The sequence below is a fragment of the Myxine glutinosa genome, chromosome 10 (assembly GCF_964187855.1).
Source record: "Myxine glutinosa chromosome 10, kmMyxGlut1.1, whole genome shotgun sequence".
NCBI classification, from domain to species: Eukaryota; Metazoa; Chordata; class Myxini; order Myxiniformes; family Myxinidae; genus Myxine; species Myxine glutinosa.
Window position 1 is genome coordinate 21,709,342 of NC_136270.1, and position 23,231 is coordinate 21,732,572.

The 23,231-nt window shown below is 42.1% G+C and overlaps 1 long non-coding RNA gene across 1 annotated transcript; it reads right to left on the reverse strand.

Moving 5' to 3' along the window:
• Window positions 1-1,306: 1,306 nt before the first annotated feature.
• Window positions 1,307-12,885, reverse strand: LOC137434389 (uncharacterized). The gene is made up of 2 exons (XR_013624680.1): window positions 12,759-12,885; window positions 1,307-2,022 (listed from the first exon to the last, which is right to left on the reverse strand). It is a non-coding gene; the product is annotated as an uncharacterized LOC137434389 (long non-coding RNA).
• Window positions 12,886-23,231: the final 10,346 nt, after the last annotated feature.

Here is a 23,231-nt window from a genome sequence, read left to right on the forward strand (position 1 = left end):
TCTTTGGGGTCTTTTGGATAATCTGGGCCTTTATGTGTATTTTGGGTCTTTGGGGTGTTTTGGGTCTTCGGGGTCTTTTGGATCCTCTGGGCCTTTAAGGGTATTTTGGATCTTTTGGGTGTTTGGGGTCTTCAGGGTATTTAAGGGTCTTTGTGGTCTTCAAGGTGTTTTGGGTCTTCAGGGTGTTTTGGGTCTTCGGGGTATTTTGGGTCTTCCAGGTCTTCGGGGTCTTTTTGAGCTTCAGGGCCTTCAAGGGTATTTTGGATATTTGGAATGTTTTGGGTCTTTAACGGTATTTTGGGTCTTCAGGGGTCTTGGTGGTTTTAAGGGTGTTGGGGGACTTAAAGGGTCGTCAAAGGTCTGAGGGGTCTCAGCAGTCTAAACGTCATTAAAAGGGTGTTAATTTTATTTGAAGAAGACGTTTTGGTCGCAAATAAACATACATACAAACAACAGACAAACATAGATAATCATGCCATATACGTTTGCCCTATTATAATAAGATTTTTTTCTTTTTTTTTCTTCATTGAATGAATTTTGCTTGATTCATAAAATTGCAAACAAAGTATAACCGTTTACTGCAATAAATATTTCACATAACCTTGTGCCTTTGCTTATTTATGTGTGCTATATTTATACTAGTAGCATGGGTATTTGCAGCATGGTGTTAATTATCTTCTACGATACATAAGAGAGCTGTTGGTCTGTGTGTCGCCATTTTTCTCAGAGATGGCTGAACGGATCTTCGTCAAACTTTCAGAAGTTCACCAGTGAGCGCCTGGGAGTGTTTTCGCCCCCCCCCCCCCCCAAAAAAACATTTTTGAAAAATAAAGTTAGTTTTTTTGGATTTTTTTTTTTTTTTAATCGCTCTATAGTGCCGAAGCCTTTTTGATTAATACAACACAACAACATGCATTTTAAGGCCATTTTCCCTGCAAGAGGGGGTTAGCCTTGCGGTCCCCATGACAATCTTCTCCATTTTGCCCAATTTTCTGCATCTCCCCTTGTTAACCCCCTTGCCCGCATTTCCTCTTCGACCATCTTTAGCCAAGTCTTTCTTGGTCTTCCCCGTCCTCTACTTCCTTCTACCAGTGTGTGAAATTGGGGCATATAGTTACCAGCCATTTGGGCTGGTAACTTTTGAGTTACCAGCCCGAAGAAAAAGTTACCAGCCCGAAGAACTGAGATGAAAATAAGGACTCAAATTGGTGCATTTTAGGAGTGTTCAGGAATAAACTCCCTAAAAACCTAATAGCAACTATAGGTCTTCTCGAATAATTAAATTAAAAAACACTAGTGAATAATATTTTCATGACACCAAATACGTTTTATTGTCAGAAAAGTGAGGAAATTTTATAAAACGTTTGTGCATAAATCGATCAACATGTGCAGGACAGTCACAGTTGATAACTTGATGGTGAGTTAAAGTAATACAAAGTTGAGAAAAACTTGAGGTCTAGTAGTCGGTCTATGATCTATCACATTTCTTGTTAGTTTTACATATCTTCCACGGCAGCCTGTAAGTCCTCAATGTCATCCAGAACCACGTCTTCGCAGTCAGTGTCAAGGCCGGACTCATAACCCGACTGTTTGTCAGCTGCTGATATTGGCTCCGGCAGACCAGCTCCCTCAGGTTCACCACCTGCAACAGCAGCAGCATCTATCTCCGTGACCTGATCCCGCACCAGCTCTGGCAACAAGCTGGCCCCTGCTCCGCTCCGGGTGAAGTTGGGCCTTCTCGTTCTCTTGGAACAGCTGTTCCAGAAGTCGATTGCTGGCTTAGGCTCAAAGTCGGTGATGTCCGCAGATTCTAGTTGGATGAAGAGCAAATCCGACATTGTTGTTGACTTGAGCCTGTTCCTGAGATCATTCTTCATGATCTTCATTTGTGAGAATCCTCGCTCACATTCGGCCGAGCTGGCTGGCAGTGTCAATATCAGGTCAATGACTGCCAGGATGTTGGGGCACACAGGTTGATAGGAGTCATTCACCTCTCGCCACTGCAGATCTGTGATTTTCCGACTGTTAAATACAAATGGCTATCATAAGCATACTTTAAAATACAAAAATGAGAGAAAATACTCCACAACAGTTTGCAGTTCTGTTGCACAGATCATAAATAAAAAAATTAATAAATACATGTATATACAGAAAATGTATAGTAGGTTAAACTATTATTTTTCACATAAATTGCATATGTAAATTTTGATTTGGAAACAAGTAGGTCCTCTATTAAATTATTAATCCATCTAATCCAAACAAAAACAATTTGCAAATGCAGAAAAAAGTATTAATTTGAGGGAAACATGCATTTTCAACAGAAAAAAGTCGATTTTAAACGAAAGTGTAGGGCAAAATCTATCCAGACCACCGGGCTGGCAATTCAATAAAGATACCAGCCCAGGACAAAAGTTACCAGCCACGGGCTGTCGGGCTGGCGTTAATTTCGCACACTGCCTTCGACATTCATTTCCATCACTCTTCTCAACCAGTGACTTTCATCCTTCCTCAACACATGACCAAACCATCTCAAACTGTTTCTCTTCACAGCATCCTTCACAGGCTCTATTCCCATCATCTTTCGCAATTCATCATCTGTCTTCCTCTCTCTCAACGATACTCCACACATCCACCGAACCATTCGCATTTCCACCCTTTCCAGCCTTCGTTGCGGCTCTACGTTCATTACCCATGTCTCGCTCCCATAAATCATAACACCTCTCACACATGCAGCATACACCTTTCCCTTCAACTTCAACCACACTCCCCTCCTCGTCAGCACGCCACTCAGTTCCCGAAACTTCTTCCATGCACATCTCACTCAAGCAACCGTTGCTGAGTCTGATCCACCTTCTCCATTCAGCATGTCTCCGAGGTAAGAAAATGTTTTCACACCTTCCAGCTTCACGCCGTCTCCAAGATCCAACTCAACATTTCCTCCATCTGCAGCTCCCTCTGTGCACACCGTGCACTTGAATGTAGCTGCCACACTGGTTAATGACCCTCTCAAACCACTACATTTTTGATGAACCCACTCAACGCACATTGTACATTGAATGGAATTCACTCCGACACCCTTCCTGCACATAGCACACGGCCACTTCCCAGTTCTTTCCACCTCACCACATGATTTACCACTTGCCATCACCTTCGTTTTTCTGATATTCACCTTCAGACCTTTTGTCTCCATACATTCCTTCCACTTGTTCATCTTCTCCTTCAGTCCATCCATACTTTCTGCAATCAACACCAGATCATCTGCATACAACAACTCCCACGGTAAACCCTCCTTTATGTTCCGAGCCAGCACCTCAATCACAGCAACAAATAGTAGTGGACTTAGTACCGACCCCTGATGCACTCCCACCTTCACCTCAAACTCACCACTGTTCCGGTCCTTCGTCCTTACAGCTGTGCGCGCTCTTTTGTACATTACCATCACAACTCTGATCAACCATTCCTCCACTCCTAACTTCCTCAATGCCCATGTCACTACTTCACGTGGAACCCTATCGAATGCTTTCTCCAGATCAACAAACCCAGAAACAACTTCTTCCTCTTCTCCATGTACTTCTCCTGCAACTGCCTCACAATAAAAAGCACGTCTGTCATTCCTCTTCCTGGCATAAATCCAAACTGCATTTCATCAATCTTCACCTTCTTCCTTATCCTCCTCTCCAACACCCTTTCCAATACCTTCATTCCATGCTCCAATAACTGTGTCGCTCGATACGAGCCACAGTCCAGAGGGTCACCTTTCCCCTTCTATAGAGGGACGAGGGTACTCAGTTCCTAATCCACTGGATTGCGGCCTTCTTTCACTACCAGATCTCTGTCATTCTCTTCACACCCCAATTTCCCGCTGCCTTCAACATATCTCCCACAACTCCTGTCGGCCCTCCCGCGTTTCTACTCTTCATTGCTTTTAGCGCTTCCTCAACTTCCTTCTCGGTTATCTTCTCTGCCGGTCCTAAAACTGTGTTTCTCTCTATGTTGCCATCCCATTCATTCTCTGCATTCAACAGTATTTCCATATATCTCTTCCATCTTCCTTTAATTCCATCTGGGTCCACAACGATTTGTCCCACTTCATCCTTCAAGCAACTTACTACCCCCATCACATCACACCTCTCTTTCGCTATCTGCTTTGCAATCCTGAATACCGCTCTCTGACCCTCTTCCAAATCCAAGCGTTCTCCGAACATTTTCCTACATGCCTCCTGCGACTTTGCTACCTCTTTCTTTGCAGCCTTCTTGGCTGCCTTATAACTTTCATGCTCTGCCTTTTCTGCCCCCATACCCTTCGCCTTCTGCCACTCCTTGAACTTCTTCCTCTTCTCGTCAATCTTCTTTCCAACTTCATCATCCCACCACCATGTTTCCAAGTGCCTCGGTGGTCCTTTTGTCCATCCACATACCTCACCAACAGCTCCCAACAGACTATCTTTCATTGACATCCAGCCACTTTCAAGCTCAACGACATCATCCTCTAACATACTCAGCCTCTCTTTTAATGCCTCCCTCACTGTCACCTCTTTCAACCTCCACCCCATCATTCTCGGTTGGTACTTCACCCGCCGAGCTCTCCTCGCACCTTTCACCCTTGTCGCAGACAACCAAGTGGTGCTGTGAAACAGCCTCCTCCCCCGGGATCACCTTTGTGTCCCGGAGGTGCCCCCTATCTCGCCTACGCACCAGCAGGTAGTCAACGGTTGTCGTCGACCCACCTGACGTGTATGTAACAAGCTTATTATCCTCTTTCTGGAACTGAGTATTACAAATCAACAAATCAGCTACATCAGCAAAACTCCAAAATCCTTTCACCTTCTCCATTTCTCACACCATATCCGTAACCCCCATGAACTCCCTCAAAACCGTCCATACTCCTTCCCACATGTTCATTTAGGTCTCCTCCTACCACAACCACTTCCTTATCTTTCACGTTTTCCATCAGCTTCTCTATTTTACACCAGAACTTGTCCTTCTCTTCATCGCTCCGACCAACCTGCGGAGCATATGCCGAGATGACGTTCACCAAGAGCTTTCCAATCATCATTTTCACCATCATCAACCTTTCACTCACTCTAGTCACACTCACCGCACTGTCTACAAACTCCTCAGAAAACAGAACACCAACACCATTCACGCCTTCTGGTCACCCTTGCCACACAAACTTGTATTTCTGTCCCTGCCTACCCTTCACCATTCTCACACCACTTCCCTTCCATCTCCTCTCCTGCACACAACATATGTCCACTATTCTTCTGACCAATACTTCCAACACTTCTCCTGATCTCCCTGTCATTGTCCCTACATTCCATGTCCCAAACCTCAGAAACCGATCTCCACGTCGGGCATCAGACGTTTCATCGTCATAAATGGAGTGATTTCCACCATTGCTTCGATCGGGTTCCCCACCTTGAGTTTTGACGAGAGGGAGTGGGGTCCCCCACGGGGTACTTCGGGCTGTACCCTGTCCACATGTCGTTGTAATTGTCATGGTTCTCTTTTTGAGGCAATGTTTTTATGGCCGGATGCCCTTCCTGACGCCAACCCTTTTAGTCGCCTCTTACGACACGCAGGGATACGGTGTACCTATTCTAAACCGGGGTACACACCGGGTAATGATTGTTTTTTGTTTGTTTTTTAGTCGCCTTTTTGATTAATGACAGTTATAATTATATACAAGTACACATTCACGTAAATAAATACAAAACAATTCGCAAACATTTGAACACAAATGAATCAAACAATTCCGGAAGTGTACGAAGTTGGTGGTAAGACCTCTTCTTATTATTAGTTTATAGATTGTTATTTACAGTACTGTATTTATTATTTATTATTACTGATTTGACATTTGTGATGGATTCTGATTTGGATGCAATTGCTTTTCCATTATATTTGCCCTCATTTCAAATATGGTAATGTTTCTTTTTCGCTTGAGCAACGCCGGGTACTCCAGCTATAAACACTATTAAACTTTACTCAGGCAACAAATACAAATACAACTTTGTCTGGGGGGTAACGTAGGCTATGTGGCCGCAGCCTCATGCGGGGGTGTGGGGGAACGGAAGAGGAGCGTCAATTCTCTATGTAAATTTGTACGGTGTAGCGCCACCTGGTGATGGAGGCAGAGTGTATTACAATTTCCTTTTTTTTTTTTTTTTACCTGAGCAACACTAAGGTGATGAAGCACTCCTTCCCTTCTCCCTCCCCCAAAACGGAGGAGCCTTTCAAAGCCCCCCACCCCCCCAAAAAGATGATTATGTGGCATATATTTTTCCTCCCACTCCCTTCCCCACCCCACCCCCTTCCACTCACCCCACTCCCTTCCTCAACCCTCCCTCTCCAGCCTCCCCCCTCACCCTGCAACGCCGGGTACTTCTGCTATTCTTTTATAAACTGCGACCTGATGCCCAAAAACATTATTAAGTGGTGAAGCCGCTTCAATATTTGGCTGTGTCCTTCCTTCCATCCGTCCATCTGTCTGTCTGTGTGTGTGTGTGTGTGTGTGTGTGTGTGTGTGTGTGTGTGTGTGTGTGTCTGTCTGTCAAAAATGAAAAAGAAGACCCCTTTCCAACACAGTTTCATTTTAAACGGTCCAACAGGCTAATTATAAAGGGTAATTATAAAGGGTAATTCCAAAAGTGAATTCTAAAGTGTAATTCTAAAGGGTAATTCTAAAGGGTAATTCTGCAGGGTAATTCCAGAGATTTTGAAAGGGTAATTCCGGGGGTTCTAAAGGGTAATTCTATAAGGTATGAAAGGTCAATTCGAATGGATTCTAAAGGGTAATTCTAAAGGTGAATTCCAAAGTGTAATTCTAAAGGGTTCCAAAGGGTAATTCTACAGGGTGTGATAGGGCAATTCTATTGGGTTCTCAAGGGTAATTCTGAAGGGTAATTCTAAAGTGTAATTCCACAACGTAATTCTACAGCGTAATTCGAAAGTGTAATTCTGCAGCGTAATTCCAAAGTGTAATTCTGCAGCATAATTCTAAAGTGTAATTCTGCAGCGTAATTCTAAAGTGTAATTCTGCAGCGTAATTCTAAAGTGTAATTCTGCAGCGTAATTCTAAAGTGTTATTCTACAGCGTAATTCCAAAGTGTAATTCCAAAGTGTAATTTCAAAGTGTAATTTGTAATTACAAAGTGGAATTCTGCAGCGTAATTCTGCAGCGTAATTCTGCAGCGTAATTCTAAAGTGTTATTCTACAGCGTAATTCTGAAGTGTAATTCCAAAGTGTAATTTCAAAGTGTAATTCCACAGCGTAATTCTAAAGTGTAATTCCAAAGTGTAATTCTAAAGTGTAATTCCAAAGTGTAATTCTAAAGTGTAATTCTAAAGTGTAATTCTAAAGTGTAATTCTAAAGTGTTATTCTGCAGCGTAATTCTAAAGTGTAATTCCAAAGTGTAATTCCAAAGTGTAATTCTAAAGTGTAATTCCACAGTGTAATTCCAAAGTGTAATTCCAAAGTGTAATTCCAAAGTGTAATTCCAAAGTGTAATTCTAAAGTGTAATTCCACAGTGTAATTCGAAAGTGGAATTCGAAAGTGTAATTCCAAAGTGTAATTCCAAAGTGTAATTCCAAAGTGTAATTCCAAAGTGTAATTCCAAAGTGTAATTCCAAAGTGTAATTCCAAAATGCAATTCCAAAGTGTAATTCCAAAGTGTAATTCCAAAGTGTAATTCTACAGCGTAATTCTAAAGTGTAATTCCAAAGTGTAATTCTACAGCGTAATTCCAAAGTGTAATTCCAAAGTGTAATTCCGAAGTGTAATTCTACAGCGTAATTCCAAAGTGTAATTCCAAAGTGTAATTCCAAAGTGTAATTCTACAGCGTAATTCTAAAGTGTAATTCCAAAGTGTAATTCCAAAATGTAATTCCAAAGTGTAATTCCAAAGTGTAATTCCACAGCGTAATTCCAAAGTGTAATTCCAAAGTGTAATTGTAAAGAGTAATTGTAAAGAGTAATTCTAAAGGGTCATTCTAAATTGTAATTCTAAATTGTAATTCTAAATGGTAATTCTAAACTCCAAAGGGTCATTCTAAAGGGTCATTCTACAGGGTCATTCTAAAGGGTCATTCTAAAGGGTCATTCTAAAGGGTCATTCTAAAGGGTCATTCTAAAGGGTCATTCTAAAGTGTAATTCTACAGGGTGATTCTACAGGGTAATTCTAAATGGTAATTCTAAAGTGTAATTCTGAAGGGCGATTCTGAAGGGTAATTCCAAAGGGCAATTCTAAAGTGTAATTCTGAAGGGTAATTCTACAGGGTAATTCTAAATGGTAATTCTAAATGGTAATTCTAAAGTGTGATTGTGAAGGGTAATTCTGAAGGGTAATTCCAAAGGGCAATTCTGAAGTGTAATTCTGAAGGGTAATTCCAAAGGGCAATTCCAAAGGGCAATTCCAAAGGGCAATTCCAAAGTGTAATTCTACAGGGTAATTCTGAAGGGTAATTCTAAAGGGTAATTCTAAAGGGTAATTCTACAGAGTAATTCTACAGAGTAATTCTACAGGGTAATTCTACAGGGTAATTCTACAGGGTAATTCTACAGGGTAATTGTAAAGCGTAATTGTAAAGCGTAATTCCAAAGTGTAATTCCAAAGTGTAATTCCAAAGTGTAATTCCAAAGTGTAATTCCAAAGTGTAATTCCAAAGTGTAATTCCAAAGTGTAATTCCAAAGTGTAATTCCAAAGTGTAATTCCAAAGTGTAATTCCAAAGTGTAATTCCAAAGTGTAATTCTAAAGTGTCATTCTAAAGTGTAATTCCAAAGTGTAATTCCAAAGTGTAATTCCAAAGTGTAATTCCAAAGTGTAATTCTAAAGTGTAATTCTAAAGTGTAATTCGAAAGTGTAATTCCAAAGTGTAATTCCAAAGTGTAATTCCAAAGTGTAATTCCAAAGTGTAATTCCAAAGTGTAATTCTAAAGTGTAATTCTAAAGGGTCATTCTAAATTGTAATTCTAAATTGTAATTCTAAAGTGTAATTCTAAAGGGTAATTCTTAACTCGAAAGGGTCATTCTAAAGGGTCATTCTAAAGGGTAATTCTAAAGAGTAATTCTACAGGGTAATTCTAAAGTGTAATTCTAAAGGGTGATTCTAAAGTGTAATTCTACAGGGTGATTCCACAGTGTAATTCCAAAGTGTAATTCCAAAGTGTAATTCTAAAGTGTAATTCCAAAGTGTAATTCCAAAGTGTAATTCCAAAGTGTAATTCTAAAGTGTAATTCCAAAGTGTAATTCTAAAGTGTAATTCCAAAGTGTAATTGTAAAGAGTAATTGTAAAGGGTAATTCTAAACTCTAAAGGGTCATTCCACAGTGTAATTCTAAAGTGTAATTCCAAAGTGTAATTCCAAAGTGTAATTCCAAAGTGTAATTCCAAAGTGTAATTCCAGAAGTGTAATTCCAAAGTGTAATTCCAAAGTGTAATTCCAAAGTAGAATTCCAAAGTGGAATTCCAAAGTGTAATTCCAAAGTGTAATTCTAAAGTGTAATTCTAAAGTGTAATTCCACAGTGTAATTCTAAAGTGTAATTCCAAAGTGTAATTCTAAAGTGTAATTCTAAAGGGTAATTCCAAAGTGTAATTCCAAAGTGTAATTCCAAAGTGTAATTCTAAAGTGTAATTCCAAAGTGTAATTCTAAAGTGTAATTCCAAAGTGTAATTCCAAAGTGTAATTCCAAAGTGTAATTCCAAAGTGTAATTCCAAAGTGTAATTCTAACATGTAATTCCAAAGTGTAATTCCAAAGTGTAATTCTAAAGTGTAATTCCAAAGTGTAATTGTAAAGAGTAATTTTTAAGGGTCATTCTAAATTGTAATTCTAAATTGTAAAGGGTAATTCTAAAGGGTAATTCTACAGGGTAATTCTAAAGTGTAATCCTAAAGGGTGATTCCAAAGTGTAATTCTACAGGGTGATTCCACAGTGTAATTCCAAAGTGTAATTCCAAAGTGTAATTCCAAAGTGTAATTCCAAAGTGTAATTCCAAAGTGTAATTCCAAAGTGTAATTCCAAAGTGTAATTCCAAAGTGTAATTCCAAAGTGTAATTCCAAAGTGTAATTCCAAAGTGTAATTCCAAAGTGTAATTCCAAAGTGTAATTCCAAAGTGTAATTCCAAAGTGTAATTCTAAAGTGTAATTCCAAAGTGTAATTCCAAAGTGTAATTCCAAAGTGTAATTCCAAAGTGTAATTCTAAAGTGTAATTCCAAAGTGTAATTCTAAAGTGTAATTGTAAAGTGTAATTGTAAAGAGTAATTCTAAAGGGTCATTCTAAATTGTAATTGTAAACTGTAATTCTAAAGTGTAATTGTAAAGGGTAATTCTAAAGGGTAATTCTAAAGGGTAATTCTAAAGGGTAATTCCAAAGGGTAATTCTAAAGGGTAATTCTAAAGGGTAATTCTAAAGGGTAATTCTACAGGGTAATTCTAAAGTGTAATTCTAAAGGGTGATTCTAAAGTGTAATTCTACAGGGTGATTCCACAGTGTAATTCCAAAGTGTAATTCCAAAGTGTAATTCTAAAGTGTAATTCCAAAGTGTAATTCTAAAGTGTAATTTCAAAGTGTAATTCCAAAGTGTAATTCCAAAGTGTAATTCCAAAGTGTAATTCCAAAGTGTAATTCCAAAGTGTAATTCTAAAGTGTAATTCCAAAGTGTAATTCCAAAGTGTAATTCTAAAGTGTAATTCCAAAGTGTAATTCCAAAGTGTAATTCCAAAGTGTAATTCTAAAGTGTAATTCTAAAGCGTAATTCTAAAGCGTAATTCTAAAGCGTAATTCTAAAGTGTAATTCCAACGTGTAATTGTAAAGAGTAATTCCAAAGTGTAATTCCAAAGTGTAATTCTAAAGTGTAATTCCACAGTGTAATTCCACAGTGTAATTCTAAAGTGTAATTCTAAAGTGTAATTCCAAAGTGTAATTCCAAAGTGTAATTCCAAAGTGTAATTCCAAAGTGTAATTCCAAAGTGTAATTCCAAAGTGTAATTCCAAAGTGTAATTCCAAAGTGTAATTCCAAAGTTTAATTCCAAAGTGTAATTGTAAAGAGTAATTCTAAAGGGTCATTCTAAATTGTAATTCTAAATTGTAATTCTAAATTGTAATTCCAAAGTGTAATTCTAAAGTGTAATTGTAAAGTGTAATTGTAAAGAGTAATTCTAAAGGGTCATTCTAAATTGTAATTCCAAAGTGTAATTCCAAAGTGTAATTCCAAAGTGTAATTGTAAAGAGTAATTCTAAAGGGTCATTCTAAATTGTAATTCTAAATTGTAATTCTAAATTGTAATTCTAAATTGTAATTCTAAAGTGTAATTGTAAAGGGTAATTCTAAACTCTAAAGGGTCATTCTAAAAGTGTAATTCTAAAGGGTGATTCTGAAGTGTAATTCTACAGGGTGATTCTGAAGGGTAATTCCAAAGGGCAATTCTAAAGTGTGATTCTACAGGATAATTCTGAAGGGTAATTCTAAAGGGTAATTCCACAGGGTAATTCTACAGGGTAATTCTGAAGGGTAATTCTAAAGTGTAATTCCAAAGTGTAATTCCAAAGCGTAATTCTAAAGTGTAATTCTAAAGTGTAATTCTAAAGTGTAATTCCAAAGTGTAATTCCAAAGCGTAATTCTAAAGTGTAATTCCAAAGTGTAATTCCAAAGTGTAATTCCAAAGTGTAATTCTAAAGTGTAATTCCAAAGTGTAATCCTAAAGTGTAATTCCAAAGTGTAATTCCAAAGTGTAATTGTAAAGAGTAATTCTTAAGGGTAATTCTTAAGGGTCATTCTAAATTGTAATTCTAAATTGTAATTCTAAAGTGTAATTCTCCAGGGTGATTCCACAGGGTAATTCCAAAGGGCAATTCTAAAGTGTAATTCTGAAGGGTAATTCTAAATGGTAATTCTAAAGTGTAATTCTGAAGGGTAATTCCAAAGGGCAATTCCAAAGGGCAATTCTAAAGGGCAATTCTAAAGTGTAATTCCACAGGGTGATTCTGAAGGGTAATTCTAAAGTGTAATTCTCCAGGGTGATTCTGCAGGGTAATTCTCCAGGGTGATTCTACAGGGTAATTCTAAAGTGTAATTCTAAAGTGTAATTCTAAAGTGTAATTCTAAAGGGTAATTCTGAAGTGTAATTCTACAGGGTAATTCTAAAGGGTAATTCTAAAGGGTAATTCTAAAGGGTAATTCTAAAGGGTAATTCTAAAGGGTAATTCTACAGGGTAATTCTACAGGGTAATTCTACAGGGTAATTCTACAGGGTAATTCTTAAGGGTAATTCTACAGGGTAATTCTTAAGGGTAATTCTTAAGGGTAATTCTACAGGGTAATTCCCCAGGGTAATTCCACAGGGTAATTCTACAGGGTAATTCTACAGGGTAATTCTACAGGGTAATTCTAAAGGGTAATTCTGCAGGGTAATTCCGCAGGGTAATTCGAAAGGGTAATTCTAAAGGGTATTTCTACAGGGTATTTCTAAAGGGTATTTCTACAGGGTAATTCTACAGGGTAATTCTACAGGGTAATTCCAATGCGTTTCGTTCGTTTTGAGAGTTTGCTTCTTTCATATTAAAATTGCCAAACTGAACCTTTTCCTTTAGCCAAGGCTGCGATTTCTATAAAATTTTAATTGATGTGCCCAAAATATTGTGTTTCATCCTGTCCTCCACATCCTAAATTAGAAATCACATTGAATGATTTATTAATTCCGCAGATGCATCGTCATTCAATAATTGAAATGTGAAGATCATTGCAATTACCATCACGTTTCGTGAGCGACACAGCATCACAATTTTCCCACCACTCAGCTCGAAAGGAGGAAGTGATGTGGAGGCTTGCATCCGTCTATTCTGAACAGCAGCAAGCACTGGCAGCAGCAAACATCGGCACTGGGAGCAAGCAGCAGCACAGGGAGCAAGCACCAGCACTGGGAGCCAGCAGCGGCACCGAGAGCAGGCAGCGCCACCGGGAGCAAGCAGCGGCATTGGGAGCAAGCAGCAGCACCGACAGCAGCAAACATTGGCACCGGGAGCAAGCAGCGTCAACGGGAGCAAGCAGCAGCAACGGGAGCAAGCACCGGCACCGAGAGCAAGCAGCGGCACCGAGAGCAGGCAGCGCCACTGGGAGAAAGTAGCGGCACCGAGAGCAAGTAGCGTCATTCGAAGCAAGCACCGGCACTGGGAACAAGCAGCGGCACCGAGAGCAGGCAGCGCCACCGGGAGCAAGCACCGGCACAGGGAACAAGCAGCGGCACTGAGAGCAAGCAGCGGCATTGGGAGCAAGCACCGGCACCAAGAGCAGGCAGCGGCACCGAGAGCAGGCAGCGGCACTGAGAGCAGGCAGCGCCACCGGGAGAAAGTAGCGCCACTGGGAGATAGTAGCGGCACCGAGAGCAAGCAGCGTCATTTGAAGCAAGCACCGGCATTGGGAGCAAGCAGTGTCACCGAGAGCAGGCAGGGCCACCGGGAGAAAGTAGCGGCACCGAGAGCAAGCAGCGGCATTGGGAGCAAGCAGCGGCATTGGGAGCAAGCACCGGCACAGAGAGCAAGCAGCTGTACCGAGAGCAAGCAGCAGCACAGAGAGCAGGCAGTGGCACCGAGAGCAGGCAGCGGCACCGAGCGCAGGCAGCGGCACTGGGAGGAAGCAGCGGCACCGAGAACAGGCAGCGGCACCAAGAGCAGGCAGCGGCACTGGGAGCAAGCAGCGGCACCCAGAGCAAGCAGCGGCTCCGAGAGCAGGCAGCGGCACCGAGAGCAAGCAGCGGCACTGGGAGCAAGCAGCGGCACCGAGAGCAGGCAGCGGCACCGAGAGAAAGTAGCAGCACCGAGAGAAAGTAGCGCCACCGAGAGCAAGCAGCGGCACCGAGAGCAGGCAGCGCCACCGGGAGAAAGTAGCGGCACCAAGAGCAGGCAGCGGCACCAGGAGAAAGTAGCGGCACCGAGAGCAGGCAGCGCCACCGGGAGAAAGTAGCGGCACCGAGAGCAAGCAGCGGCACCGAGAGCAAGCAGCGGCACCGAGAAAGCAGCGGCACCGAGAGCAGGCAGCGGCACCGAGAGCAGACAGCGGCACGCAGAGCAGGCATCGGCACCGGGAGCAAGCAGCGGCACCGGGAAAAAGTAGCGGCACCGAGAGCAGGCAGCGCCACCGGGAAAAAGTTACGGCACCGAGAGCAGGCAGTGGCAGCGAGAGCAAGCAGCGGCACCGAGAGCGGGCAGTGGCACCAGGGGCAAGCAGCGGCACTGAGAGCAGGCAGTGCCACAGGGAGAAAGTAGCGGCACCGGGAGAAAGTAGCGGCACCGAGAGCAAGCAGCGGCACCGAGAGCAGGCAGCGGCACCGAGAGCAAGCAGCGGCACCGAGCGCAGGCAGCGGCACCGAGAGCAGGCAGCGGCACCGAGAGCAGGCAGCGCCCCCGGGAGAAAGTAGCGGCACCGGGAGAAAGCAGCGGCACCGGGAGAAAGCAGCGGCACCGAGAGCAGGCAGCGGCACCTGGAGAAAGTAGCGGCACCGAGAGCAAGCAGCGGCACCGAGAGCAAGCAGCGGCACCGAGAGCAAGCAAAGGCACCGAGAGCAAGCAGCGGTACCGAGAGCAAGCAGCGGCACCGAGAGCAGGCAGCGGCACCGAGAGCAGGCAGCGGCACCGAGAGCAGGCCCCGGGATCAAGCAGCGGCACCGAGAGCAAGCAGCGGCACCGAGAGCAAGCAGTGGCACCGAGAGCCGCCAGCGGCACCGGGAGCAAGCAGCGGCACCGAGAGCAGGCAGCGCTACTGGGAGAAAGTAGCGGCAACGAGAGCAGGCAGCGCTACTGGGAGAAAGTAGCGGCAACGAGAGCAGGCAGCGGCACCAAGAGAAAGCAGTGGCACCGAGAGAAAGCAGCGGCACCGAGAGAAAGCAGCGGCACCGGGAGCAGGCAGAGGCACCAGGATAAAGTAGCGGCATCGAGAGCAAGCAGTGGCACCGAGGGCAGGCAGCGCCGCTGGGAGAAAGTAGCGGCACCGAGAGCAAGAGGCGGCATTGGGAGCAAGCACCGGCATTGGGAGCAAGCAGCGGCACCGAGAGCAGGTAGCGCCACCGGGAGAAAGTAGCGGCACCGAGAGCAAGCAGCGGCATTGGGAGCAAGCACCGGCACCGAGAGCAGGCAGCGGCACCGAGAGCAGGCAGCGACACCGAGAGCAGGCAGCGGCACGGAGAGCAGGCAGCGGTACCGAGAGCAGGCCGCGGCACCGGGAGCAGGCCGCGGCACCGAGAGCAAGCAGCGGCATTGGGAGCAAGCAGCGGCACCGAGAGCAAGCAGCGGCGCCGAGAGCAGGCAGCGGCACCGGGAGCACGCAGCGGCATTGGGAGCAAGCAGTGGCACCGAGAGCAGGCAGGGCCACCAGGAGAAAGTAGCGGCACCGAGAGCAAGCAGCGGCATTGGGAGCAAGCAGCGGCACCGAGAGCAAGCAGCGGCACCGAGAGCAGGCAGCGGCACTGGGAGCAAGCAGCGGCACCGAGAGCAGGCAGCGGCACTGAGAGCAGGCGGCGGCACCGGGAGAAAGTAGCGGCACCGAGAGCAGGCAGCGCCACCGGGAGAAAGTCGCGGCACCGAGAGCAAGCAGCGGCACCGAGAGCAGGCACCACCACCGGGAGAAAGTAGCGGCACCAGGAGCAGGCAGCGGCACCAGGAGAAAGTGGCGGCACCAAGAGCAAGCGGCGGCACCGAGAGCAAGCGGCGGCACCGAGAGCAAGCAGCGGCCCCGAGAGCAAGCAGCGACCCCGAGAGCAGGCAGCGGCAACGAGAGCAAGCAGCGGCACCGAGAGAAGGCATCGGCACCGGGAGCCGGCATCGGCACCGAAAGCAGGCAGCGCCACCGGGAAAAAGTAGCGGCACCGAGAACAGACAGCGCCCCTGGGAAAAGGCAGCGGCAGCGAGAGCAAGCAGTGCCACCGAGAGCAGGCAGCGCCACCGGGGGCAAGCAGCGGCACCGAGAGCAGGCATCGCCACCGGGAGAAAGTAGCGGCACCGAGAGCAGGCAGCGGCACCGGGAGAAAGTAGCGGCACCGAGAGCAAGCAGCGGCACCGAGAGCAAGCAGCGGCCCCGAGAGCAAGCAGCGGCACCGAGAGCATGCAGCGGCACCGAGAGCAGGCAGCGGCACTGAGAGCAGGACCGGGAGCAAGCAGCGGCACCGAGAGCAAGCAGCGCCACAGGGAGAAAGTAGCGGCACCGAGAGCAGGCAGCAGCACCGGGAGAAAGTAGCGGCACCGAGAGCAAGCAGCGACACCGAGAGCAGGCAGCGGCACCGAGAGCAAGCAGCGACACCGAGAGCAGGAAGCGGCACCGAGAGCAAGCAGCGGCACCGAGAGCAGGCAGCGCCACCGGGAGAAAGTAGCGGCACCAAGAGCAGGCAGTGGCACCGGGAGAAAGCAGCGGCACCGAGAGCAAGCAGCGGCCCCGAGAGCAAGCAGCGGCACAGAGAGCAGGCAGCGGCACCTAGAGCAAGAACCGGGAGCAAGCAGCGGCACAGAGAGCAAGCAGCGGCGCCGAGAGCAGGCAGCGCCACCGGGAGAAAGCAGCGGCACCGAGAGAAAGCAGCGGCACCGAGAGCAGGCAGCGGCACCGGGAGCAGGCAGCGGCACCGGGAGCAGGCAGCGGCACCGGGAGCAGGCAGAGGCACCGAGAGCAGGCAGCGCCCCCGGGAGAAAGTAGTGGCATTGAGAGCAAGCAGCGGCACCGAGAGCAAGCAGCGGCACCGAGAGCAACCCGCGGCACAGAGAGCAGGCAGCGGCACCTAGAGCAGGAACCGGGAGCAAGCAGCGGCACAGAGAGCAAGCAGCGGCACCGAGAGCAGGCAGTGGCACCGAGAGCAGGCAGTGGCACCGAGAGCAGGCAGCGCCACCGTGAGAAAGCAGCGGCACCGAGAGCAGGCAGCGGCACCGGGAGCAGGCAGAGGCACCGAGAGCAGGCAGCGCCCCCGGGAGAAAGTAGTGGCATCGAGAGCAAGCAGCGGCACCGAGAGCAGGCAGCGCTACCGGGAGAAAGTAGCGGCAACGAGAACAGGCAACGGCACCGACAGAAAGCAGTGGCACCGAGAGAAAGCAGCGGCACCGAGAGCAGGCAGCGGCACCGGGAGCAGGTAGCGGCACCGGGAGCAGGCAGAGGCACCGAGAGCAGGCAGCGCCACCAGGAGAAAGTAGCGGCATCGAGAGCAAGCAGCGGCACCGAGGGCAGGCAGCGCCGCTGGGAGAAAGTAGCGGCACCGAGAGCAAGAGGCGGCATTGGGAGCAAGCACCGGCATTGGGAGCAAGGAGCGGCATTGGGAGCAAGCAGCGGCACCGAGTTTTTACGGAATTTCAAGTGGCCCAATATCTGAAAATGTTCGCAACATATTAATGTACATTTGTGCCAAATTTGGTGCTTGTATCACAAAATGCACAACAGGTTTGCTATGCTGCTACACTAAAAGTGTAATTGTAAAGGGTGATTCTAAACTCTAAAGGGTCATTCTAAAGTGTAATTCTAAAGGGTGATTCTGAAGTGTAATTCTACAGGGTGATTCTAAAGGGCAATTCTAAAGGGTGATTCTGAAGGGTAATTCTAAAGTGTGATTCTTCAGGGTAATTCTGAAGGGTAATTCTGAAGGGTAATTCTACAGGGTAATTCTACAGGGTAATTCTACAGGGTAATTCCACAGGGTAATTCCACAGGGTATTTCTACAGGGTAATTCTACAGGGTAATTCTACAGGGTAATTCTACAGGGTAATTCTACAGGGTAATTCTACAGGGTAACTCTACAGGGTAATTCTGAAGTGTAATTACAAAGCGTAATTCCAAAGCATAATTCCAAAGCGTAATTCCAAAGCGTAATTCCAAAGCGTAATTCCAAAGTGTAATTCCAAAGTGTAATTCCAAAGTGTAATTCCAAAGTGTAATTCTAAAGTTTAATTCCAAAGTGGAATTCCAAAGCGTAATTCAAAAGCGTAATTCCAAAGTGTAATTCCAAAGTGTAATTCCAAAGTGTAATTCCAAAGTGTAATTCCAAAGTGTAATTCCAAAGTGTAATTCCAAAGTGTAATTCCAAAGTGTAATTCCAAAGTGTAATTCCAAAGTGTAATTCCAAAGTGTAATTCTAAAGTGTAATTCCAAAGTGTAATTCTAAAGTGTCATTCTAAAGTGTAATTCCAAAGTGTAATTCCAAAGTGTAATTCCAAAGTGTAATTCCAAAGTGTAATTCTAAAGTGTAATTCTAAAGTGTAATTCGAAAGTGTAATTCCAAAGTGTAATTCCAAAGTGTAATTCCAAAGTGTAATTCCAAAGTGTAATTCTAAAGTGTAATTCTAAAGGGTCATTCTAAATTGTAATTCTAAATTGTAATTCTAAAGTGTAATTCTAAAGGGTAATTCTTAACTCGAAAGGGTCATTCTAAAGGGTCATTCTAAAGGGTAATTCTAAAGTGTAATTCTACAGGGTAATTCTAAAGTGTAATTCTAAAGGGTGATTCTAAAGTGTAATTCTACAGGGTGATTCCACAGTGTAATTCCAAAGTGTAATTCCAAAGTGTAATTCCAAAGTGTAATTCCAAAGTGTAATTCCAAAGTGTAATTCCAAAGTGTAATTCCAAAGTGTAATTCTAAAGTGTAATTCCAAAGTGTAATTCCAAAGTGTAATTCTAAAGTGTAATTCCAAAGTGTAATTGTAAAGAGTAATTGTAAAGGGTAATTCTAAACTCTAAAGGGTCATTCCACAGTGTAATTCTAAAGTGTAATTCCAAAGTGTAATTCCAAAGTGTAATTCCAAAGTGTAATTCCAGAAGTGTAATTCCAGAAGTGTAATTCCAAAGTGTAATTCCAAAGTGTAATTCCAAAGTGTAATTCCAAAGTGGAATTCCAAAGTGTAATTCCAAAGTGTAATTCTAAAGTGTAATTCTAAAGTGTAATTCCACAGTGTAATTCCAAAGTGGAATTCCAAAGTGGAATTCCAAAGTGTAATTCTAAAGTGTAATTCTAAAGTGTAATTCTAAAGTGTAATTCCACAGTGTAATTCTAAAGTGTAATTCCAAAGTGTAATTCTAAAGTGTAATTCTAAAGGGTAATTCCAAAGTGTAATTCCAAAGTGTAATTCCAAAGTGTAATTCTAAAGTGTAATTCCAAAGTGTAATTCTAAAGTGTAATTCCAAAGTGTAATTCCAAAGTGTAATTCCAAAGTGTAATTCCAAAGTGTAATTCCAAAGTGTAATTCCAAAGTGTAATTCTAACATGTAATTCCGAAGTGTAATTCCAAAGTGTAATTCTAAAGTGTAATTCCAAAGTGTAATTGTAAAGAGTAATTTTTAAGGGTCATTCTAAATTGTAATTCTAAATTGTAAAGGGTAATTCTAAAGGGTAATTCTACAGGGTAATTCTAAAGTGTAATCCTAAAGGGTGATTCCAAAGTGTAATTCTACAGGGTGATTCCACAGTGTAATTCCAAAGTGTAATTCCAAAGTGTAATTCCAAAGTGTAATTCCAAAGTGTAATTCCAAAATGTAATTCCAAAGTGTAATTCCAAAGTGTAATTCCAAAGTGTAATTCCAAAGTGGAATTCCAAAGTGTAATTCCAAAGTGTAATTCCAAATTGTAATTCTAAAGTGTAATTCCAAAGTGTAATTCCAAAGTGTAATTCTAAAGTGTAATTCCAAAGTGTAATTCCAAAGTGTAATTCCAAAGTGTAATTCCAAAGTGTAATTCTAAAGTGTAATTCCAAAGTGTAATTCTAAAGTGTAATTGTAAAGTGTAATTGTAAAGAGTAATTCTAAAGGGTCATTCTAAATTGTAATTCTAAACTGTAATTCTAAAGTGTAATTGTAAAGGGTAATTCTAAAGGGTAATTCTAAAGGGTAATTCTAAAGGGTAATTCTAAAGGGTAATTCTAAAGGGTAATTCTAAAGGGTAATTCTAAAGGGTAATTCTACAGGGTAATTCTAAAGTGTAATTCTAAAGGGTGATTCTAAAGTGTAATTCTACAGGGTGATTCCACAGTGTAATTCCAAAGTGTAATTCCAAAGTGTAATTCCAAAGTGTAATTCCAAAGTGTAATTCTAAAGTGTAATTCTAAAGTGTAATTCTAAAGTGTAATTTCAAAGTGTAATTCCAAAGTGTAATTCCAAAGTGTAATTCCAAAGTGTAATTCCAAAGTGTAATTCCAAAGTGTAATTCCAAAGTGTAATTCTAAAGGGTAATTCCAAAGTGTAATTCCAAAGTGTAATTCCAAAGTGTAATTCTAAAGTGTAATTCCAAAGTGTAATTCTAAAGTGTAATTCCAAAGTGTAATTCCAAAGTGTAATTCCAAAGTGTAATTCCAAAGTGTAATTCCAAAGTGTAATTCCAAAGTGTAATTCCAAAGTGTAATTCTAACATGTAATTCCGAAGTGTAATTCCAAAGTGTAATTCTAAAGTGTAATTCCAAAGTGTAATTGTAAAGAGTAATTTTTAAGGGTCATTCTAAATTGTAATTCTAAATTGTAAAGGGTAATTCTTAAGGGTAATTCTACAGGGTAATTCTAAAGTGTAATCCTAAAGGGTGAATTCCAAAGTGTAATTCTACAGGGTGCTTCCACAGTGTAATTCCAAAGTGTAATTCCAAAGTGTAATTCCAAAGTGTAATTCCAAAGTGTAATTCCAAAGTGTAATTCCAAAATGTAATTCCAAAGTGTAATTCCAAAGTGTAATTCCAAAGTGTAATTCCAAAGTGGAATTCCAAAGTGTAATTCCAAAGTGTAATTCCAAAGTGTAATTCTAAAGTGTAATTCCAAAGTGTAATTCCAAAGTGTAATTCTAAAGTGTAATTCCAAAGTGTAATTCCAAAGTGTAATTCCAAAGTGTAATTCCAAAGTGTAATTCCAAAGTGTAATTCTAAAGTGTAATTCCAAAGTGTAATTCTAAAGTGTAATTGTAAAGTGTAATTGTAAAGAGTAATTCTAAAGGGTCATTCTAAATTGTAATTCTAAACTGTAATTCTAAAGTGTAATTGTAAAGGGTAATTCTAAAGGGTAATTCTAAAGGGTAATTCTAAAGGGTAATTCTAAAGGGTAATTCTAAAGGGTAATTCTAAAGGGTAATTCTAAAGGGTAATTCTACAGGGTAATTCTAAACTGTAATTCTAAAGTGTAATTGTAAAGGGTAATTCTAAAGGGTAATTCTAAAGGGTAATTCTAAAGGGTAATTCTAAAGGGTAATTCTAAAGGGTAATTCTAAAGGGTAATTCTAAAGGGTAATTCTAAAGGGTAATTCTACAGGGTAATTCCAAAGTGTAATTCTAAAGTGTAATTTCAAAGTGTAATTCCAAAGTGTAATTCCAAAGTGTAATTCCAAAGTGTAATTCCAAAGTGTAATTCCAAAGTGTAATTCTAAAGTGTAATTCCAAAGTGTAATTCTAAAGTGTAATTCCAAAGTGTAATTCCAAAGTGTAATTCCAAAGTGTAATTCTAAAGTGTAATTCTAAAGCGTAATTCTAAAGCGTAATTCTAAAGCGTAATTCTAAAGTGTAATTCCAACGTGTAATTGTAAAGAGTAATTCCAAAGTGTAATTCCAAAGTGTAATTCTAAAGTGTAATTCCACAGTGTAATTCCACAGTGTAATTCTAAAGTGTAATTCTAAAGTGTAATTCCAAAGTGTAATTCCAAAGTGTAATTCCAAAGTGTAATTCCAAAGTGTAATTCCAAAGTGTAATTCCAAAGTGTAATTCCAAAGTGTAATTCCAAAGTGTAATTCCAAAGTGTAATTCCAAAGTGTAATTCCAAAGTGTAATTCCAAAGTTTAATTCCAAAGTGTAATTCCAAAGTGTAATTCCAAAGTGTAATTCCAAAGTTTAATTCCAAAGTGTAATTGTAAAGAGTAATTCTAAAGGGTCATTCTAAATTGTAATTCTAAATTGTAATTCTAAATTGTAATTCCAAAGTGTAATTCTAAAGTGTAATTGTAAAGTGTAATTGTAAAGAGTAATTCTAAAGGGTCATTCTAAATTGTAATTCCAAAGTGTAATTCCAAAGTGTAATTCCAAAGTGTAATTGTAAAGAGTAATTCTAAAGGGTCATTCTAAATTGTAATTCTAAATTGTAATTCTAAATTGTAATTCTAAATTGTAATTCTAAAGTGTAATTGTAAAGGGTAATTCTAAACTCTAAAGGGTCATTCTAAAAGTGTAATTCTAAAGGGTGATTCTGAAGTGTAATTCTACAGGGTGATTCTGAAGGGTAATTCCAAAGGGCAATTCTAAAGTGTGATTCTACAGGATAATTCTGAAGGGTAATTCTAAAGGGTAATTCCACAGGGTAATTCTACAGGGTAATTCTGAAGGGTAATTCTAAAGTGTAATTCCAAAGTGTAATTCCAAAGCGTAATTCTAAAGTGTAATTCTAAAGTGTAATTTTAAAGTGTAATTTTAAAGTGTAATTCCAAAGTGTAATTCCAAAGCGTAATTCTAAAGTGTAATTCCAAAGTGTAATTCCAAAGTGTAATTCCAAAGTGTAATTCTAAAGTGTAATTCCAAAGTGTAATCCTAAAGTGTAATTCCAAAGTGTAATTCCAAAGTGTAATTGTAAAGAGTAATTCTTAAGGGTAATTCTTAAGGGTCATTCTAAATTGTAATTCTAAATTGTAATTCTAAAGTGTAATTCTCCAGGGTGATTCCACAGGGTAATTCCAAAGGGCAATTCTAAAGTGTAATTCTGAAGGGTAATTCTATATGGTAATTCTAAAGTGTAATTCTGAAGGGTAATTCCAAAGGGCAATTCCAAAGGGCAATTCTAAAGGGCAATTCTAAAGTGTAATTCCACAGGGTGATTCTGAAGGGTAATTCTAAAGTGTAATTCTCCAGGGTGATTCTGCAGGGTAATTCTCCAGGGTGATTCTACAGGGTAATTCTAAAGTGTAATTCTAAAGTGTAATTCTAAAGTGTAATTCTAAAGGGTAATTCTGAAGGGTAATTCTACAGGGTAATTCTAAAGGGTAATTCTAAAGGGTAATTCTAAAGGGTAATTCTAAAGGGTAATTCTACAGGGTAATTCTACAGGGTAATTCTACAGGGTAATTCTACAGGGTAATTCTACAGGGTAATTCTACAGGGTAATTCTTAAGGGTAATTCTACAGGGTAATTCTACAGGGTAATTCTTAAGGGTAATTCTACAGGGTAATTCCCCAGGGTAATTCCACAGGGTAATTCTACAGGGTAATTCTACAGGGTAATTCTACAGGGTAATTCTAAAGGGTAATTCTGCA